The sequence below is a fragment of the Nelusetta ayraudi genome, unplaced genomic scaffold (assembly GCF_046127955.1).
Source record: "Nelusetta ayraudi isolate G7.1 ecotype Tasmania unplaced genomic scaffold, CSIRO-AGI_Nayr_v1 ptg000097l, whole genome shotgun sequence".
Taxonomy (NCBI): Eukaryota; Metazoa; Chordata; class Actinopteri; order Tetraodontiformes; family Monacanthidae; genus Nelusetta; species Nelusetta ayraudi.
Window position 1 is genome coordinate 3,098,044 of NW_027466147.1, and position 14,457 is coordinate 3,112,500.

The 14,457-nt window shown below is 47.7% G+C and overlaps 1 protein-coding gene across 4 annotated transcripts in view; it reads right to left on the reverse strand.

Moving 5' to 3' along the window:
- il1rapl2 (interleukin 1 receptor accessory protein-like 2) overlaps positions 1-14,457 on the reverse strand; it is a 290,457-nt gene that overhangs the window by 275,183 nt on the left and 817 nt on the right. The window lies entirely within an intron of this gene.

Consider the following 14,457-nt stretch of genomic DNA (forward strand, 5'->3'; position numbering starts at 1 on the left):
CAGGCAAAGTAAAGAGCAGACGACAGCGGCAGATGAATGGGGTGAAGACTTCATGTTGATGGAGGATGGAGGTGATGTTGTTTTTTCCTGAATGGGACGCAGTAACACTTTGGTCCCTCCATCTGTCCAGAACAGATGTGTCCATGCTAACGGCTATGTTGCCCCGCCCACCCAGCAAAGCACAAACAGGTCACATGAGCCCAATGTTCCCCCGTGTCAGAATTAATTCTGTAAATTTGTGTCCTTAAAACCTTTTGCTGCCGACTCGAAGCAGATCACAACCACTCCATGAGCTTTGCTGCTATTATTAGGCAAATTAATGTGGTTTCCGAAAAAGAAATTTGCAAATGCAAATGAAAAGGTTTTATGGGAACACACAAACTGCCTCTCTTTGCGTGTTCAAAGCGCTTGACTGTTGATTATCGCGCTGTGTTTTTGATGGGAGTCCCAAGTCAAGTGAGTTGGCGAGTGAGTCTCTCCTTCCTGAAAGAAAAGGCGTCGACGACTTCTGTCTGCTTTCATTGTGTGAATTTGACAACTCCTGAAATAGCTCAATCCTACTAGAAGTGATTGTGCGTGGGTGCACGAGTGTGATAGAGAGAGGACGTCAAACAGGATGAGTCCGCAAGATTTACTTTGCGGGCTACAACAGATGCATTTTGTCTATTTTCTAAATGTATTTGATCAACTGTAATAACTGTATAATAACTGTAACTTGCCTACCACAACTAAAACTAAAACTCTTACGTACAAAAAAATATGCTGACAAAAAACAGCTCCTCAGTTTTGATTTGCACACTTGGTGCTACTTTTGTGTTTCTTTCGTCTCATGTTGTAGACTGTCCTGAGAAAACCTGCACGTCAAAGAAAGCACTTTAAAAAATAAATAATGCAGGGGAGATTTGTGCCTTGGAGCACGACTACTGTTACTCTAATCCTGTTGTATTTAAGCCATTTATTTCTAAGAAGACCAAAAGACCCTTTTTTTTTTTTTTATTATTGAGCACTGCCAAAAAGCTTGATTTTGAGCTAACTTGATCCTTTTCACAAATTCTCCACAAAAGAGCTGCATTCACAGTCACACAAGTCACAAGTGGAAAACCGCAGAAATGAAGAGCTCACCTTGATCTCCATTCATTAAATAATGTTTCAATCGACCTTCATTCCACTCACAGCCAAATTCTTACAATGCACAAAAAAGTTCTCTCTCCATCGTATTGTGAACACCACACTTTTATGGGCCACTTAACAAGCCAACCTTTGTTCTCACACTCTACTAGTTTATTGGACAAACATGTTTAAGCTCACACAGCTAACGTTGCTAGATTTAGTAAAAGCTTTTTCTTGAAAAATCCCCATTTATTTTTGAGTTTCGACGGTATTGGAGGTATCATGAGGTGTCGGGAGGACCAAGCATGACGTGGCCTCACAGCAAGAAGGTCGTGGGTTCGATCCCAGGGGCCTGAGACCTTGGTCTCCCCGTGTCTTCGTGGGTTCTGCCCGGGTTCTCCGGCTTCCTCCCACAGCCCAAAAACATGCATGGGAGGTGAATTGGGAACACGAAATTGTCCGTAGGTGTGCATGTGAGTGTGAATGCTTGTTTGTCTCTATGTGGCCCTGCGATTAAGCGGCGACTTGTTCAAGGCGTCACCCTGCCTCCGCCCCTAAGACAGCTGGCTAGAGTCCGTGACCATGAGCCTCGGGAACAAGTGGGTATTGAAAATGGATGCATAAGTGTGACGTCACCGAAGGCCTTGATGTGAAATGCACGACCCGCCGCCGCTTTGACTCGATATCCAGCGTCGAGCCGTCACGCTCTTTCTCTGCTATGTCATCAGGCGCTGATGTCGTGCGAGAGCAAGAGAGCGAGAGAGAGAGAGAGAGAGAGAGAGAGAGAGAAAATAAGCCAGTGACGCTGAAGAATCTGCTGGTGGCTCTGCTTCCAGTGTGGGAGAGCGCCGCGTCGGCCAACCGAAGATTCTGACAGGACGTCAGAAATTCATCCAAGCGTCTGGCTTGGATAATACGCCCTCTCGCCACCCTGCAACATCGCATAGAGAAGCAGCGCGCAACAAAATGAAGATTCAAGCCGACTGAGAAAATGAGTCACGCTGCTTTTTTCTCCCCCCCCCCAAAAAAAGAGAAAAATTGGGTCAAAATGAGCTAAAACCGCACAGTGCATTGCCAAGCTCAAAATGGACCCGGGTTCCTACTGGTTTGGCTCGGGGCGATTCCCCGGGAGGCTTCGTATGCTGAGTGTCACTGCTGAAGCTCGCAGCCAGCGACCAAGTGTAATTTTCCGAAGAGTTGGGTGTGAGAATAACCCACCGTTTGAATCGCATTAACCCCACAAGACGTCGGCATCAGTTGCAACAGTGGAGACGTCGGGCTACAGGCTATCTATCCAGACTCACAGTTTGGAGGCACAGCGAGACGCCACAACGCTCCGGCTGCAGCTGACACACAACCCGGCAACGCAACAAAAAAAAACTTTGAAAGACAGTTCTGATGCGGCAATAAGGCAATTTATCCGTTCTTCACGCCGGCTGATTCACTTTTCTCACAACGCGAGTCCCTGTGATTGTTTTTTTTTTTTTTTCTCCTAAAAACGTGGGTCAGTCCGCGTGGCATCTCTGCTCTCTATTACTGCAGCCCTGGCCGCAGCATAGAGAGGCTGATAGAGATAAATGGAGGGAGAGAAAGAGATGAGAAGGAGGGAGGGAAGCAACGAGGAGCCAGAGATCAGGACTCTTGGGGGTCAAGGGGGGGGGTAGAAGAAACCTCCATTGTTTCTTATGTTCACTGGCACACACACACACACACACACACACACACACACACAGTTTCCATTTTCTGCTGTGGTCAGGGCAGTGAGTCGAGGGAGGGGAGGGAACCCAAACAAACGTTGAAAGGGGACACACGCAGAAAGACAAACTTGTCGTTTTAAAGCCCACACGTCTCATAATTCCCCAAAATTCTTCACAGAGAAAGACGCCCAGAGGAAAACGTATAAAAAGAATTCCTCATCTTTGATGGCTCAGAAAAGCAAACCGTCCATAAAATAGAACATTGAAATTCGATCGTGGCTGACGAAGGACATGAAAGACGGTCTCCTCTCTGTGATTGAGGGAAAAGGGGAAAAACAAAAACAAACAAAAGGAAATCAAAGCTATAGATAATCGTGTGCAGCAGCCATGAAGAGTTTCATTTGTGGTGCCAAACACCCGCGTGGCTCCAGCATCAAATGGCCGTGATTTACGATTAAGTCCCCCGTTTCCAACGTCGCCACTTTAACGGAGTGTGACTGTGGCTTCAAGCCCATTTGCTTTAATTACCTCGCCGCTGATTTGAAGCCATTTAAAGTGGCCGTGGCATGTGTAATCCCTGCCGATTTGAACGTAGCTTAGCTTGGCTACGACGGGAGTTGCGCCTTGGCACGTCCCACAAAATTTGTTTTTACGCCATCGCTTTTTAGTCCATTCGGTTGATTTGTTCCAAAACTGAGAGATCAGATCGTCCCGAAGATGAAAACACTCAGTGGTTCAATAGAACGCTGGATCATATTTTAGAGGGAGATTATTTTATTAAGTACCTCAGCTTTGGGGTCACTGTTCAGTACCTTTTCACTACAGAGAAAAATAAACGGGTAAAAAAAAAAAATTCATTCATTTTTGCATAGTTATGAATTAAAGTATGATTTCACTAATGGCAAAAAAAAAAAAAATCTTTTTTCTCTCAAGCACATTTAAAACCCTGTGTTTTTCACAGTTTAGTTGAGTCAAGAGGTTCGATCAGAACTTTTACTTTTACCAGAATATTTTCGACACGGGTTTTCCTACTTTCACTTGAGTGCAGAATGCAAATACTTTTGCACTCCTCCGACCGGCGCAGGCGATGAGTTTGACCGGACGAACTGCTGCCGTCTGAAGTGCGTCAGGCCGGAGGATGGAACAACTCTACCGGCTGCGTTCTTTCAACTCAACACGCTAGCGAGGCGCAAATCCGGCTAAAATGTGCTTCGCTGCATGAACTCTAAACAAAAGCAAAGTCAGCGGAATGTCAAAAATACCAAGTGGCTAGCGCGAGTCGGCCGAAACACTTTGTATGCAATGGGCCACTTATGCACTTTTCCTCCACAGCACAAACCTCTTACATAATGCATCGCACACCTTTTCCGAGGTAAAGACTGGATCGGCGGGGGACCGAGTGCAGTCGCATGAGACAAAACAACCGCGGCTACATTTACTTTGAGTTGTTGTTTGGCGTGACTCGTTGCGCAGGGTTAACGCTCATTTACGTCAGTGTTATGGAGCGCGTTACAGCGACAAATAGATGCTCGGCGGTGATACGGACAGGCTGGGGGTGTCGCCAGCTGCTGCTCTTCCAACACCAGAAACCAGCTGAACCAAATCTTGCAAACTGTAAAATAACCGCTGACCGACAGTCGCACCAAGTCACTGTGCCACAGGATTCCATTCAGAGCCGAGCACTGTTTACGACATCACTTGAAGAAGCAGATGTCAATTGTTGGGTTTCCATCAAGGACTTTAATGCATACTACTACAATATTTATTGAAAGGGGCTCTCTGCTTCGCCCAGCAGCCGATATGGACACGCTTGAACAATAAATCGAGTCATGGCCTCCAGGACTTTTATTCTTACTGTGTCATTTTACTTTACATATCCTCAACGCTCTCCATAATGGATACACGCCCGGCCCCGCTTCAGAGACGCTGCAGGTCGAGAGAAGAATCGGCGGTTGAACGTGTCAAATCGGTTTGAGCGGGGAGGAGCTGATCTTCGCCATATCAAGGCCGCTGTTCTTGCACGGAGAGGCGGCACTGCTGCCTCCTCGCCGTGCAACACCGTTGCAGTATTTGATCAGAATCCATAGGGATTGGCCTGTCACACCGTGTTACAGTCAACTAAGGAGAGACTACGGACACTGGTGGATGCGCTGAAGGGTGAACTGGAGAGTCACAGTCAAAGGGAATGGGGTGAGGGGCAGCCAGTTGACAAAAGTGGGAAGGGACAAGCGGCAGAGAGACGGAGACGCGCGGCAGACTCCCATCATTTATTCTGCCGCGCGCTCGCCAATTTGCACTCGGGGTTCTTTGGGCTTCGTTTTCCCGAGCGAGACGGCCGGCTGTCAGTTTGGGATTTACCGACGCGTCAAGGCGGGTTCCTGACTCTGGAACGCACACAAAGAGGTTGGAAAAGGCTATGACAGAGGTAATAACGTGCAGGGGCGTTGCTGCGCCCCGGTGTGAGAAAGCTGTGACAAATGACACATTGGGGGGGGGGTTGTGTGACAGCGAAGGCGAGGTGTGCGAGTCAGGTTTTGTAACAACTGTGATGGAATGAATCCAGAAGTTCATCTTCTGCCATTTATCTGCAGGTATAGCCGGCAGATTTGAAGAATTTCAGCCGGAGGTATTTTTTAAGGAAGTGAAGAAAAAAAGTCAAAGCGTTTCGTTCTGTGTTGGCTGAATCCATCCAATCTCAAGAAGCGAAGCTAAGCCATCATCAAAGCCATTCAGTGCTACTCCCTTGGCAGCGGTAAAGGGAAGACGTTCAGCAGGAGAGGTAAATAAGAGATCTCTGTTGGAGGAGCGGCCTTTAGCCCCGCCTTAGAACAGCCACCTGACCAATCATACCTTTGCAACCGTGGCTAGAGAAGCAAACCGTGGTGAGCTTCCTCTCACAGTCAATATTCTGAAGAGGTGTGTCCATAGTACATGCAAGCGCTCCATATCCTAAAAGTTTAGAGGGAGGGGTTGTGTTTTTTTTCCATTTCCAAAGTCCAAAACACAAGAGGAGAAATGTCAGAGTTCAATAAAACAGTGGGGAAGCTCAATCTGACGACAATAACCAGGAACTACTACGTTTGTGTACGGTACGTTGACCGGACAAACACCAGCGATGACACAGCGTAGGAGTCTCAGCTAAAGAAAGTCAGCCTTAGAAGTCAGTAAATGGACCAATCTGACTCCTCCCTCCTCCTCTGTTCAACCCTGAATGCAACGTTCATTGGGAGACTCGGGGAACTTCTTGCTTACCCTCAGCTTGAAACTTTCTCCACCACTGCGTGGGCGTGGGAGCGTTTGTTTGCGGGTGGACGCTGTGTGTGGAGCATTTTCAAGACGTAGAGGTGCGCAGTTGGCGCTTCAAGCGGCGAGCAGCGTTGTTGCGACAATTTCATTTGAAGGAATGCAACAGACTGGTTTGCTCTCCAAGCTGCGTTTCTATCTGCGCACAAACACATGAAAGATTAAAAAGACAGACGTGCGAACTTAAGCACATAATTCTGCTTTAATGAGTCAACATCCATATTGACGGACAGTATGTGAAGCGACTGAATCACCGCTGCTAATAGGACTGTTTGCTGAATGCATTTGTATTTCGCAAAGTGCAAAATATGTTTGCAATCTGTCTCATTTAACACAGTCGACACCAAGTTAGGGATATTAGACTTCCTGATGGAATTTCACAAAGCCGGCAACAACAACAAAAAAAAAAAAGAGCTTTTGACATTGAACTTAAATTGGCCTCTAAATGAATCCACGTCAAACTATTCGGCCTTTCAATACTTTCCCGCAGACGTCTGATCCATGAATGGACCACTAAACACTGATCTTCATCATTTCGGTCACAAGAAAAGCCGACAAAAAGGTCACGTGGCAAATTATTGGAACATTTAAAAACAATCTCCGTAGTACAGACAGCGCTGTCGGGAGCTTGCGTTCCGTTTGATATGAAGCGATGACTGCTGCATTCCTCCTATATTTATGATAACGTCGCTGTCGCACAAAGTTCCTACGTCTTCCATGCATTTCAGCCCGGTCGAATATCCCAAACCTTCTGAGCAGCGCACATCCCCGACTTTTCAAAGACATTTTTCCCCCCACACACAAGAATTGTAAAGCTCACACAGCATTATAAACTGTCCATTATGCCGTGCGCTTTGAGGTCTATTGCTTTTTATTCCGTTTTTAAAAGGAGATTGGGTTTTTTACTTATTTATTTATTACATTTTTTTTTTTCCTTGAGGCCAGATGGTGTTTATGTTCCGTCATCGAGGCGGCAGATGAAATTCTTTAGAGTTAGCCCATTGACAAGGTTTCTTTAACTTTCTCTGCCCGGGACAGAGAAGAAAAATGGGGTCCCGGAGTGGGATCCAGTCTCATTAAAGCATATTGTCTCTTTTGTCAAGCGACGGCGTGGCAGAGACGGCCTAGCGACCGCAGCGTCTCGCTCAAGGACAGTTAATATCTGCGGCCCAGACGCCGTAACTGGCAAAGTGAGTAATGCTGCGAGGGACGCTGGTGCATTCCCCAGAATAAACTGCAGAACTCTGCCAGAGAGCGCGTGTGTGGAAACCTGCAACCTGAAGGGGGAGGACAGACCTCGGTTTAAAAAAAAAAAAAAAAAAAAAAAAAAAATGCATTTGTTTATTTATTGACTTAACCTTTATTTAACCAGGAAGATCCCATTGAGATGAAGAAACTCTTTTTCAAAGGGAAACCTTGCCAAGTTAGGCAGCAAAATACAAAAACGCAGTTTCAGTGTACACAGAAAAGACACAAACAAATAACGTAGAATTAAATAATATATAAATATATAAAAAAGTAAGTTGAGAGAAACATTTACACGTGGTGGAGTCGGCCTCAAGTGATCTCAGGTTCGATTTGAAAGTCCTCAAAGAACTTCAAGGTAAAGTGTGTAATATTTGGGGATTTTGAGAAGAAACAGTGACATCAAGTGGTTATATTTAAGATTGCAGCACTCTTACACTCCTCCGTCCCTCTCCCGAGCTTGCCAGTGGCCTACAGTGCTACAGTGGCCTGTGCACTCAAAACTGGATACTTTGCCACTTTCTTATACCTAGGTTTATTTGTACAGGCAGTATTTTAGGGTTTTACCAGTATAAAAATCACAAAGGGACCTCTAATCCTGACATACCTAAACTGTAAAGTTCTTCACTCTTGAGCGCACACACGTACACGCGGGAAGCCGTCCTACCGAGCGTGCCAATCTTCCCAGAGCTTCCCAGAGCTCGACACACAGAGTCTCGCGTCAGCAGGCGGCCACTCTGCTGACGATGAGCAAGGCGCTGAATCACTGAATCCGATCAGCCGTGGGGTTCACATCTGAGCCGAGTCTGACCTCCACGAGAGACGGGCGCTGACCTCCGGGGCGCCGCGAGTGTTCTGTAGCGCAGCATGCTACTATCACTGCGGTTACACTCGCAGCTAGCGCAGCACAGCGGCACAGCAGTGTCTGCATGCCTTTTGGCTTTTTCAGACGTTACACCCCCCCCCCCGCCCTCCGCGACCATCACTTCCTGCATCATATTTAAGACCATATTTAGAACGCAAAGAGTGCATTGGCTTGAAGCGATGCCAACGCTGCGGTTTTCCTTGTGCAAAGGAACACATTTTACTGCCCTTCCATAAATTGTTGAGGGAATTCAAAGCAAACTTGCTTAAACTTAGCTTTAAAAATGCAAATGTAGAAAAACTGTTGGAGCCCCGCCTGCGTGCGTTTGGGGATGCAATGAGGCTACGTCAAACGTAGTTTTGTCACAGGTACGAGACAATGAGACAAGATTTTATGGAAAATACTGTTGGTTTAATGAATATTAAGCTTAAGAAACACTTTTGTGGCTCAAGTGGCCGCATTAACTTCACTGCGAATCAGATTATTAATTTCTTCTTCATGCACATTGAAAGATTTTATGAATGAATGCTAACCACCCCGCTCTTTTGTCCATCAGTGGCTGTGAACGCTTCCCTCACAAAACCAAAACCAGTAATACCACCCCGCTCGCTGACCTCGGTCACTTGATGAGCAGGTAACCAAAGACGCGCCTCTTGCTGATTAAAAGTCAGCTGGGAGCGAAGCAGAAACATTTTGCCCGCCACCGAGTGAAGCTTTTTCACCGCTCTTTGTCGTTCTTCATTCGATAAGGAAGGAGGAGGAAAAAAAATGCCATCCATTTCTGGTATACGACAGCAGCTGCTGCTGCGTGGACGCTAATCTCTTCAGCGGCAGAGATTATTTACGGGCTCGCAGACGCTTTCTTCTTCTTCTTCTTCTTCTCCTCCTCCTCCTCCTCTCAGCAGCTCCTGGCCGCGACAAAAGCAACGGCGATTAATAACTCAACGGTGAGAGCGGCAGAAGATGCTCCAGCTTGGAAACTGATTCCAATTACCATTACTGACAAAGTGAACGGCCAAAAAATGTTGGTCGCTGCGCATTTGCGCTTTTTGGGGATGTGACTTTGCCTTCGCCAATCACGCAGTCGCGCATTCCGGGCAAGAATGAATAGAAGGGTTTAATATTTCATGCAGCAAGTGGGAGGTTCCCACTGACGTAACTCGGAACCCTTTAGCTAGCTGCTGTATCAAACCACAGCGGAACGTTGCAAGCTTTATTGGCATTCCGCCAATTAGCCAGTACTGCTTTCATTTATTTTTAAACTGCACAGCACTTTGTCTTTGTTCAAGGTCCTCTGACAAAAAAAACTCACCCCGGCAACAGAAACAGTTGGAACAGTTGTCCTGCTAGGAGGGAACAGGAGCCTGCGAGCACCTGTACGCTCTCTCATTAACATGCTTCATCTAAGCCGTCGCGAACAAAGTGTTTCTTGGAAAGAAGCCACGGCGTTCGGGCCGCTAGCAGGGGAGGGAGGGGGAGGGGCTTTATGACAAAACTCCAGGTGTTTCAGTGATCGTTTCGTTCCCGTTTTTTTGGCAGTGGGACAAAGTGAGAAAAGTTCTTGGCTAAAAAAAAAAAAAAAAATGAGGCGAGACGGGAAAGGGGAGCCGTGCAGCGCTGCTTTTAAAAGTGAACATCCGTCGCCGCCAAGATCGCAACTTTCACACAAAATCCGACTTGACTTGCACGGCCTCGCCGTTTTCCCCCGTTGCCTTCTGCTCCTCGGATGTTCAATGCGCAAATTAATCGGTGTGCCGAATGTGCGTCTGCCTCCTGCCAGAGCGCCATTGAGGAAGCCCTTTCATATGACACGAAAATAAAGATGCTTTGATCACGGCGGCGCGCGGCATTAAATCATCCTGGAGTTTTGCACAAGTGTGAGGATTTCTTACATTGTGTGACGCGGCTTTGATCAAAATTGCCCTTTGAAATCTCGCGGCGCGCCGGTCGTGGTTGTGTGGCGCTGCTCAGAGGTGTCTGCGTGGGGAAAACAGAGAGGCACCTCATCGGAAGCGCGCGGGGAGGAGGTGGGGGTTCGATAATTCTGCGATAACTTAGCTGTGGGGTTTTGTTTTTGTTTTGTTTTTTTTGCGTGGGAAGCTTCGTGAAAACCTGTGCAAATTGATGTTTGCTGAGTCGCTGCCGAAATGAAGTTTTTTGAAATCCTTTGGATTCGTCCATCTGGCGAAGAGCACATAGATGGCATTTGGAAAGGGGGAGCGAAAACCTGTCTATAATGTCATTGCGATTTTTTTTTTTTTCTTTTCTCAGTTTCAGTGTTGTACAGCTCAGTGTTTCCTGGTGGTGCAACAGGAAGCATCAAATGCACATTTCAATGAGCTCAAAGCTTGGAGTAAAGCAATAAATCAATGCCGTCCGTTGTTCTTACTTTCAAAAGGTCCAGCATATAAAATCCGGCCTGATTTACGAGTTTAATATTGGTAATAAGATGGATGAGGTATCTAGGCGTGTGTGTGCAAAAGCCACTGTAGTTTACTGGCAAGCTCAGCAGAACGAGGGTGAGCGAAAGAGCGCTGCAATCTAAAATGTAACCACTCGATGTCGCCATTTCTTTTCTCAAAATCTCAAAATATTACACGCTTCACTTTTAAGGTCAAAACCCGAACCAGCTCGGACCAATCTGCTGCTGTAACATTCGCCCAACATCGGCAGCTGGACTCACTGTCGCGCCGCATGCGTTTCCTTCCTGCGTGGGTTTCGAAGGGCGACTTTCTGCCGACTCGGAGATGTCTTGGGTGGCGGTGGACGGACACACCAAGGTAAAACACAAACAAACAAACAAACACACGGGAAACACATCTCCAGTTTTACTCTCATCACCCCATCCTCTGAAGCCTCGGGCAGTTTTTACATGGGATTACTCTTCCTGACACAATTCTTGTGCACATATCCAAACTTGGGCACTGGCACAAGAACAACACTCAAAGTTGTTTTGCTTGTTTGTTTTTTTTGTTGTTTTTTCTTCAGCCAGCCACTTTCATCCCAAAGGGGAGCGGTGGGGGGGGGGGGCTGTACTGAGACCCATCCATGGCCATCAAACATCAAACAGAGGTGGAGTCTGACCGAGTGTTCTACACTGGATCCCACGACGCCGGTAACTCCATCCATCCATCTTCCCACCTGTGCAGCTGGCACGACTAAAAGGACCCCGGCTAGCCATAGAATCCTCAGGGGGGCCTCACACGATTTCACAGACAACCAGGGAGGGCGCAGAGCAGAGCCGGGTATACCCAGCACGTTTCACCATAGCATAACATCCAGTAACGCGACTTGTGGTTGGATGAGAGAATCAACATGGCTGCCACCGTCTGACAAGCGCCGCCAATCATTCAGGTATTTGAGACACAAGAGGATCAAAAAAAATACAACAGCCACTGCTTAATGTTGCTGAAGGTTTTTCCCTGATGATTTACTTTTCTAAAAATGTGATACAGCTCTAATCTGGACAGGCAGTACGTCTACGTCTACTGCTACTGGTATTTTTTTTTTGACGCTCATATTTTGTTTCCAAAGCGCCAGGGTTTTGTTTTGTTTTTTGTTTTGTTTTTTTTTCCGCATTTCCATTTTCCTCCTGTGAGGAGACCATAATCCATCAGATGGACTCAGAATAACTGGTACAAACAGGCTGAATCTCCGATACCTGCGACTCCCAGCGACGCTGCTGGGCCGCCTCCTCCCACCGTCTCTGGCTCTCATTCATCCTGCTGTCCACTCGCCCGCTCTCCCCCTCTCCTATATTTCCAGCGCATCGCCGTCTCCTCTGCAATTTATGGTTCTCTCTCGCCTCTCTGTTCTCCCCTGTCCCTGTGTCTCTAAATCTACCCCCCCACTCTCACACACCCACCCACGCACCCACCCTCTCTCTCTCTATCCTTCCTCCCTTCTGTCTCCCTGCACCTCGCATCCTCGTCATCCTTTTTCTCTGCTGCCTTGACTTTCATTCCCGGCCTTTCCTTTCCTCCGTGCACTCGCTTCCCCTTCAGCTAAAAACCTGAGACAAGTCCCCGTTTTAGAAAAAAAAAATCAATAGCGCTGCTGCTGCTGCTGCTGCTGCTGCTGCTGCACAACAACAGTTCCACTGGGCCGAATCCGTATGCATGCTTTGCACAAACTGATCCGTGTTCACGTGGTCAGGTGACCTGAAAGGATTTGGCGCAGCTGGGAAAACTTTTGTTGTTGTTGCTGTTGTTGTTGTTGTTGTTGTTGTTTCTACTGATGCCCCTTTTGGGGGGAAAAAAAACAAAAAACAAAAACAGACTCATTTTGGAATTCATGTTTATGTGAACGACGTTCAGACACATATCTTTCAGATACATTGAGACGCTTGCACACAAGTACTTCTACTGCTCTCGCACGTGACATCATAATGTGCCACGGTGTTTAACTTACATTTTAGAGGCACTTGGTCTCACTTCATGGCGTTGCGTCGCATGCCAGGTGTGTTCGTTGACAGTCAAGCAATCACCGTGTTGTCAAGAGCAGCACTAACGCCACCTAATGGGTTGTTCATGTAATAAGATTCAATACGGGGGCAATTCCGTTGCAGATACAGTGTGAAATATAATGCAGAGGTCGACACAGCCGGTAGCAGGTGGTCACTTTGTGTACTGCCGCTTTTGTGTCGGAACTGATGTGAAAGAAGGTTTTTCTTCATCGCAACCAATCGCATCGCTTGCTGCTTATTAGGAGGGCGGGGGGGGGGGGGGGGGGAGCTTCTGCTGTTGCGGGAAGAGAAGAGTCTTCATCTTCTGCCTAATGAGCCATCAGTCTGAGTGAGTCCGACCTCTCCAACCAGCAGCGTGTTGTCATAATATTGTCGTCGTTCCCGACACTGAATTATTTTCACATGCCACGACTGCTGAGAGGTTAGCGCCACCTTCAGCTGCACAGGTGAACTTTCATTTGACCTTCTCTGAACTTCTGACCCTCCAAACACGCTGGTGATCGACCGCAAAAAATTTTTTTTTTAAAAATCACAAAATCAAGCACTGGTTCACTGGCAGTTTTCTCTTCACACAGTCCTCTCCATCCTACAGGTCCATCCATCTGGGTCGTAGGTGTGTCAAACTCTGGCCCGTGGGCCAAATTTAGCACGGTAAACGCTCTGCTTTCATGCTGTAAAACCAGTGCAGCAAAAACTTTGTTGCATTTTCCACCCATTCCACCTGAGAGTCTCTTTTCCTGAGCGCCGCTGGCCGGAATCCTCAGCGTCCTGCTAATCAACGGCCGACGAGTGGGCCTCCTGACGCACTGCTTCTGCCACCCGGTCCACCGACCCAGTGGCCAGATCTATACCACACCAGCTGCACACTATAAATCAGCAATCACACACACACACACACACACACTCCTCTGCGACAACTGATGCTGCACCTCGTTGCTAAATAGTGGAGATAATTAAAGCCCATGCATCCTTCCCCCGTGTGTGTGGGCGTGTGCGTCTAGGCCCTGTTGTCACATTGTAACGCACCGCAGACACACACCACTGGTCTCTCTCTCTCTCTCTCTCTCTCTCTCTCTCTCTCTCTCTGTCTCTCTCTCTCTCTAACACAGACGCTGCAAACACACACACACGCTCACACAACAGTACTCTCTTTCCACACACACACACACACACTGGCGGGGATGAGACAAGAGGGGGGGGGGGGAGAGAAAGCACCTGCTAGGCTGTAAAGCACCCGGACAAACAGCGCCTGTGTTTGGGGAAGACTTCAACAAATGGGGAAATTATACAGTGGAGCCAAATAGCAGCGTCCCTCCGATTGAAGGTGCTTCACCACGACCGGCTGGAGTGCAGCGCAGAGCCACAGGTAAGGTGTGTGAACGCCGAGCAACCTCAACGCAAGATCGCAAAGATCGCTTGACAGAGCGTTTCACCGAGGACGCGTCACAAGGCCGCGAGGGGAAGAAACGCCTCCGAGTCACTGAGTCATGGCAATAAACAAAATCTAGACGCAGTTGAGTTCCATCCGCTTCCTCCTGAACTGGGGGTCTGCTGGAGCCTCTCCCACGTGACACCCTGGACCAGTCAACGATCACAACCGCAGCAGGCGAACAAAGACAAATTGTTTGTTTGTTTGTTTGTTTTTCTCGTCCCTCCACTGATCACTTCCGCCCTCCCCCCCACGCGGGCGACTGACTTTAACCGCTTTGAGCGCACCGGCGCTGGCAGGCGCGCGCAAAAACAAGTGCGTCAAAGTTGCTTCCAGCACACGT